Source organism: Somniosus microcephalus, chromosome 2 (genome assembly GCF_052327205.1).
Source record: "Somniosus microcephalus isolate GS21.2 chromosome 2, FLI_Smic_1.0, whole genome shotgun sequence".
NCBI lineage: Eukaryota > Metazoa > Chordata > Chondrichthyes > Squaliformes > Somniosidae > Somniosus > Somniosus microcephalus.
In genome coordinates this window covers 254,809,732-254,817,943 of record NC_140988.1, presented here as the reverse complement: position 1 = coordinate 254,817,943, position 8,212 = coordinate 254,809,732, and positions in this window count along the sequence as shown.

The window sequence follows — 8,212 nt, the reverse complement described above, 5'->3', positions numbered from 1 at the left end:
GCATTACTTGATGTACTGCTGGGTGCAGTAAGGACGAGGTAGGAGGTACTGTTCATCAGCAAAGGCAAGAGGAAACCTACTGCTGTGATCAAAAAGGCATGGCTAGAGGTGGCTGAGGAGGTCAGCAGCAGGAGTGTAGTGCCCCGTACCTGGATCTAGTACAGGAAGTGGTATAATGACCTAACACAGTTGCAGATTCACCTACAGTCTGTAGTGCACCCCCCTCACTCTGTCTTGTCAAGCATCACTCCTCACATCACTCCTCACAGCCACTTAAGTTTCAGCAGCACCCATCATTCTCTTTCTATGCACTTCCTCACCTCCCCCTTTCTCCAACCACCACAGCCGCTCACCCCAATCCTTATGCAATGTGATCCCACCTCAGTCAGCTCACCTAATTCTCAGCACATGCCCTCAAAGGTAGAGGGAGAGGACCGGAGGTAGTCCACCACAGATTGTCCAGTTGACAAAGTATGCGGCCATGGAGATAAGGGGCATATCAGTGTCCCTGACCATCTGCGATGGTGAGACTTGGACTTCACTGCTGCTTGGTGACATATCTCATACAAGAGTAAGTCATGTTGACTTGATTTCAGCACCGAATGAAATATAATCACCTTAATCATGTTGAATTTCAACATTTTTACATTCTCATGCCTAAATCATATCCATCTCTTTCCTCCAGGGCCATCACTCAAAAAAGTGCTGCCCATGCCACTTCCGGACGTCGTTTCCTCAGAGGCGCTGATTCCTTCTTAGGGTGCACCATCACAGGACGTATGCTTACCAGGCACCAGCGTAGATACGAGCACTTCGGTGGGATCTGTTAGAAAGTTAGATGGGATCTCACCTGGTGAATCACAAGTGAGCATGAGCAGAGAATGGTGACAGGGACATCTATGGAGAGTCCACATCAGAGGACGCAGTCCTCTACAAACTCTGCTCAGCTGGACGGAGATGCTGAACCATCAATGAAAAGGAGAATGATAGAGAGTCAGCAACAAATGTGCGAGGTACTGGTAGTCATGCCAGGTACACTTTCCACAATAGCACAGAGGATGGAGGAGTCCAATTCAAGCATTTGTGGATTGATATCGATATCCCTCCTCATCCTTCTCAACCTGTCTGCAGCCTTTGACACAGTTGACCACACCAGCCTTGGCCCCCTCCTATTTTTCATCTACATGCTGCCCCTCAGCGACATCATCCGAAAACACAGCATCAGTTTCAACATGTACGGTGACGACACCCAGCTCTACCTCACAACCACTTCTCTCGACCCCTCCACTGTCTCTAAATTGTCAGACTGCTTGTCCAACATCCAGTTCTGGATAAGCAGAAATTTCCTCCAACTAAATATTGTGAAGACCAAAGCCATTGTTTTCGGTCCCCGCCACAAACTCCATTCCCTAGCCACCGATTCCATCCCTCTCCCTGACATCTGTCTGAGGCTGAACCAGACTGTTCGCAAACTTGGTGTCATATTTGACCTTGAAATGAGCTTCCGACCACATATCCACATCATAACTAAGACTGCCTATTTCCACCTCCATAACATCGCCTGACTCCGCCCCTGCCTCAGATCATCTGCTGCTGAAACCCTTATCCATGCCTTTTTTACCTCTGAACTTGACTATCCCAACGTACCCCTGGCTGGCCTCCCACGTTCTACCCTACACAAACTTGAGGTCACCCAAAACTCTGCTGCCCATATCCTATCTCTCACCAAGTCCCGTTCACCCATTATCCCTGTGCTTGCTGACCTACACGGTTAAGCAATGCCTCGATTTCAAAATTCTCATCCTTGTTTTCAAATCCCTCCATGGCCTCGCCTCTCCCTATTTCTGTAATCTCCTCCAGCCCCACAACCCTCCGAGATATCTGCACTCCTCTAATTCTGGCCTCTTGAGCATCCCTGATTTTAAATCGCTCAACCTTTGGTGGCCGTGCCTTCAGCTACCAAGGCCCTAAGCTCTGGAATTCCCTCCCTAAATCTCTCCGCTTCTCTACTGCTCTATCTTCCTTTAAGATGCTCTTAAAACCAACCTCTTCTGCCCGAATATCTACATATGTGGATCGGTGTCAAATTTTGTTTTATAACGTTCCTGTGAAGAGCCTTGGTACTGTTTTACTATGTTAAAGGCACTATATAAATACAAGTTTTTGGTGATGTAGTTGTTGCGAGGATGTCTTCAATGGATAGAGTGGCCTCCTCTGTGAAACTTGAATTTTTGGCAACTAATCAGTCCTTGCAAGCCCTGACCATGGCCCTGCAAACTATGGATGCCAACATTTCTGCCGCCTTAAATAGGGTGACAGTTACATTAGCCATGGCCTTACAAGGCATCACTGATCTGCTCCAAGCTGCTCTCCCGCAGAGTGGTAAGAGTGATATGCCATTGGCCCAGGAGAGGGATGATGGTGACAGGTGACATGTAAGTGGGAACTCCACTCAAAGCGCTTCCATGTGTCTCTCATTGACCTCCTCAACCAGTGCCCGACATGCTGCCTCGTCTCCCAATGGCCGAGCCTGCCCCTGCACCAGTAGAGCAGTCTTTGGCGGGGTCCTCACGGGCTCCAACACCCATAGGTCATTGGCCGCGAGTATCTCAGAAGTCAGAGCAGGGATCAGAGCAGTTTGCCTCCACCTCTGCTGAAGCCACAGGGGTTGCATGGGAGCGGTAGGGAAAGAAAAACTTTCACAGCCACTGGTAATGCATGCCCACCAGGTCTTCTTCTAAGAGGCTGCAGATTTCTGCGACCACCTGCTATGACCATCTCAGCCCTTGGAAGCACTGTCTCTCCTGAGAGGTCAAGGATGCTGAACCTCTGTCTACACACCCTGTTACGTGCATAGTACCCCCCGAGACCCCTCTGTTGCTCCCTTCTCTGTTGGCCACCTGCAGCTCCCTCCACAGCACACCTTTGCTGCTGTGGATGCTCATCTGAAGTCCAATCAAAGCAGCCATGGCTCTACTCATCCTGATGTTCTGTGTGAACACCTTCAAACTATAGAAATAAGTCTCTTAAAACAAGTAATCTCACTCAATTATTTCCCAGAGGGAACTGAGAAAGCGGCTGTGAGCACTGAGCCTTTATTAAGCTCTGGACTCCCTAACCTTTAGCTGTCCCCATGAAATGCCGCTCAATCTCGCCTCCGTTTTACTGACGAGTTTCCTGAACCTTGGGAAATCCGTGCAGAAGGTGTTAATTTCAAATCGCTGCCAAAATCTCAGGAAATTAGCCTCCTTTAAATATTATAATGACAGACCCGCCTCTCCAGAGTAGGTTACACAGACACCCTGAAACCCGCCGTGGTTAAAATGGAAACCGGAGTGTTCATGGCGAGTTTCGCACATTTGATGATTTAAACCCCCTTGATCATCTCCTGGGGGGGGAGGGGGTGGTGCGGTGGAGGTGGGGGGTTTAAAATTCTCCCCTTTTGGTTCTGGCAGGAAATCTTGACCAATGAGAGCAGAAGTTGGAAAAATTACCCCTTAGATCATTTTATCCATAGAAATTTTCTGTGCATGCACTTTTGATGCATGGAATAGCACTGACTTTAGAGGAGTAAGAGGAAAATTGTGGTGGGCAGGAATGTGAGATGAAATGAATGGCTGAAAACTAAGGAGTAAATACAAAGGGACCCTTACTTGGTAGCTTCCTGATCCTGAGTCTGCTCAAGTTCTTCATCTTTGAGTGAAAATCCCCCCCCAAAAAAATTATTTGGTTATTTTATTACAGTAAATGTACAATTCTATAACAACAGATTTTTGAAAAAAAAACTGACGAATAAATGATTTGTATACTGACTAAATCTGTAATGTACAATAATCATGGAATCATCGAATCTTATCGCACTGAAAGAGGCCAATCGGCCCTGCTCCGGCTCTTTGAAAGGTCTATCGAATTGGTCCCACTCCCCCGCTCTTTCCCCATAGCCCTGCAAGATCAAGAATTCCTGACTTTCACAAAAACGACAATACCTGCCCTAAAATGAATCAGCATCAGTGGAATCTTACAACCCTTTACATTCAAATAATCGCAGCACTGAATTGGAATGTTGCCATTCTGTGAAACAAACAATGGGCATATTTGCTGCATGATGTTAGAACTTCCAAGCAAAACCTCCTGTAAATGTCAAGTCTAATGATAGATCTGGAATGCAATACTTGATGTAACAAGCCCCTACACGCATAAAAACAAAAGCTTCGTGACTGAGTGACATTTTGTTGCTTTCGGATCATATCTAAAGCATAAAATCAATACTGTTTAAAAGTTCATTTATTTAGAGCTATGAGGATGTGTCTGCTGCTGTGAACTCGCTTTTCTTTTTGTTTATATAGCGATAGCAGTGCTAGCCTTAGGTTTAATTCCTTTGCTCAGATGCTATAGCAATCCAAATGTACACAGTATAAATCTTTCTATTTCAGATGGCTTGTCTTCGTGAAACTGGGCAGCTACTTAAACACATTTGTTTGCTGGCTTGGAGAGGTTTAATTGTAACTCGTTTTAAATGTCCTCTTCTCTGCTGTCCTCATAGTCTGCTCCTTCAGCTGGCAGGGAGAGCAGTCCACACCATAGCAATGTTACTATAAGCAAGCTGACAGCAACAATACTTCTTTCATCCGATTGGAAAAAAGATTCTGAATCATCTGTGGTACCATCAACTTCCCAAGGGCATTTATTTATGACATGTCCTTCCATTTGAAAGTGTTTGGCAAAACTAGAAACACCCAGTCCTGTAATCTTCAATATAACGCCATCAGGTCAGTTGCTAGGGAACATTCATACTGTAGCGAATGCAATACTGGGGGTTGTTGCAAACTTTTTTTTGTGTGTTAACTGTTATTCAAAATGGTTGGGGTGAATTTTAACACTCAGCAATCGGACCCCCCGGGACTGGACCCACCCCCAGGATCAGAGATTGGACTCCCCCCGAGGTCGGGGATCAGAACCCCGGGATCGGACACCCCCTGGGGTCGGGGATTGGCCCCTCAGGATCGGACGCCCCCGGGTCAGGGATCGGACACCTGGGAATTGGACACGTTCCCCGGGTTGTGGTTCAGACCTACCTGGTATTGCGGCCTTCACCCAACTGGAAGCCAAGCCAGTTAATCAGGCTGACTTCCGGGCAGAGAACCTGTCAAGGACAGAAGACGCATGCTGTGGACTTCCGGGTTTCACGTCCCCCCTGCCTACGTAGCCCGCCTCTGTTAATATCCAGGCTGTTGTGTACAGTAATAATGTACACAAATCACTAGGTGTAGCATATGATGGGAATGTTGGCTATTGCCTTTTTACCACACGGCAAAAGGCACCAAACAGAAGTTTTTCTGTGCTGTAGATTTTGAGGTACAAATTCTTCACGCTAGCAGAAGGATATTAAAGGACAAATTAAAGATAAATAATTCAAAATTGATTACAAGGAAATAGTGCATATTATGTTGTTGTAGGAACGGAGGTTCCTATCAAAAAGACTGAGTTCGACTCAGGTAATTAAATTAATGAACTTTAATGAAATCAAACGAGTTTAAGCTGGAAACTGCTAGAACACATCAATAACAGGTCTACTCTCCTTGAGGGCTCCACGAGGACTGATCCTTTGATCAGGAGAGTGATGTCATGACATCATCACGTTCTTCCCGCCATTGGGGCACCACATGACGTCATCACGTTGAAACCATGCTGTAAAGGTAACTAGGCATTGTACAGTCAAACAGTGTAATTAAAGGTACAGGCACAGACAGTAACTACATTGCTGTTAAAGGAATTATGTACAACCGCTCTGAGTCCTTTGGTGGCTCCGCCACATGCGCCCCCCCAGAATTGTCTTTAACAGAAAAGGTGAGGCGAGGAGGAGGCCTGATGAGCCTGTCCGATCGACTTCTATACACTGGTAGAGGAAGTTGACGACCGGTGGATGAGTTGGCAGTCGGTGGCGTCTGAGCAGGCGCGGCGAGCGCAGTCGGGTTGTCAGGCGGCTTTGGTTGATCAGGTGCAGCGGCAACGGGCGGTCAGCCACGTTTGGGTGGTTGAGCGACTACGACAGGGTGGTCCAGGTCCAGGTGAGCCGGCTTCAAGCGGTCCACCGAGATGTGATCCGGTTTCCCTCCGACGTCGACCAAAAAGGATTTGTCTCCCGGTTCGATGACGTGGAAAGGACCAGTGTAAGGGGCTTGAGCGGATCCCGGTGAGCGTCGTGTCGGATGAAGACATACTCCGCATTCTTCAGTCCCGGTGGCACGTAGGAGGTCTGCAAACTGTGATTGGACGTAGGTATCGGGGCAAAGCATCTGGGCGCTTCTTGGTGGCGAATGAGTTGCCGGGAGGCGGACCATGGCTCTGTGGGAGAAGGGAGGAAATCTCCTGGTACACGGAGCGGCTGGCCATAGACGAGTTCAGCGGAATACGATTGTAGATCATCTTTGGGCGCCGTACGGAGACCCAACAGGACCCATGGGAGTCTGTCCACCCATCCTGCGCCTTAAAGACTGGCCGGAAGAGAGGCTTTAAGCGACCTGTGGAATCACTCGCAAAGGCCGTTTGCCTGCGGATGATAGGCGGTGGTGCGATGAAGTTTGGTACTGAGCCCCTGAGCCACAGCGTTCCAAAGATCCGAGGAAAATTGTGGCCCGCGGTCAGAGGAGATGTCCGCCGGTACCCCGAAATGGGCGACCCAACAGGAGATGAAAGCTCTAGCGACGTCTGCCGACGTGGTGGAAACCAAAGGAATTGCCTCTGGCCACCCAGTGGTGCGGTCCACTATGGTGAGGAGATGAGTATAACCCTGAGAAGGCAGAAGCGGCCCCACGAGGTCCACATGCACGTGGTCGAAACGACGCTCCGGAACAGTGAACGCAGCCACTGGAGCCTTGACATGACGCTGGACTTTGGCCTTCTGGCATACGACGCAGGTATTAGCCCAGTCACGGACATCGATGTGCATACCTTTCCAGACGAACTTGGCTGACAGAAGCCATTGCAAAGCCTTCATCCCTGGATGTGACAACCCGTGTATGGCATCAAAAACCCTCCGGCGCCATGCGACTGGCATTATGGGACGAGGAACTCCCATGGAAACGTCGCAAAGGAGTGTGGCACCTGCGGCCTGGAAGATGATGTCAGTCGCTTGGAAGCTAGAGGGAACGGTTCGATATGATTGGACCTCCGAATCCGAAACCTGATCTGCCACCATGAGGGCGTAGTCGATTCCCAGGTGCACCGCGTGGACCGTCGCACGGGAGAGGCAATCTGCCACCAGGTTGTCCTTACCAGACACATGTTGAATGTCCATGGTAAATTCAGAAATGAACGTCAAGTGACGTTGTTGACGAGCGGACCACGATTCGGTGGTCTTGGCCATGGCGAACGTAAGGGGTTTGTGGTCGACAAAAGCCGTGAAGGGGCACCCCTCCAATAAAAACCGGAAATGGCGAATGGCGAGGAAAAGGGCCAGTAGTTCCCTATCGAAGGTGCTGTACTTTTTTTCATTTGTTCGCAATTGACGGCTGAAAAACGCCAGCGGTTGCCACGTGCCGTTGACCCACTGTTCTTGCACTGCACCGATGGCGTAGTCTGACGCGTTGGTGGTAAGGGCGATAGTAGCACCTGGAAGGGGGTGCACCAGCATGGTTGTGTTGGCCAAAGCGTTCTTGGTGTCGCTGAATGCCTGGATCATTTCAGCTGTCCAGCTGATTGGGTCTTTACCGGACTTGCCCTTGAGGGCCCCGAACAAGGGTAGCATGAGTTGAGCCGCCTTGGGGACGAAACGGTGGTAGAAGTTGACCATCCCCAGGAACTCCTGCAAGGCCTTGACTGTCGACGGCCGCGGGAAAGAAGTAACCGACTCAACCTTCGTCGCCAAAGGGACGGCACCGTCCGATGTTATGCGATGTCCCAGGCCGAACTGGCACTTGGCCGGGTTGATGATTAAACCGTGTTGGCTGAGGCGTGTAAAGAGGGAACGCAAATGGGAGATGTGCTCCTCCTTGCTGGCACTGGTGATGAGTATGTCGTCAAGGTAGACGAAAAGGAAACGCAGGTCTCGAAGAACGGAGTCCATTAAACGCTGGAACGCCTGTGCTGCGTTCTTTAAGCCAAACGGCATCCGCAGGAACTCAAAGAGGCCAAAAGGGGTGATGACTGCGGTTTTCGGGACGTCTTGTGGGTGCACTGGAACCTGGTGATATCCACGGACGAGGTCGACTTT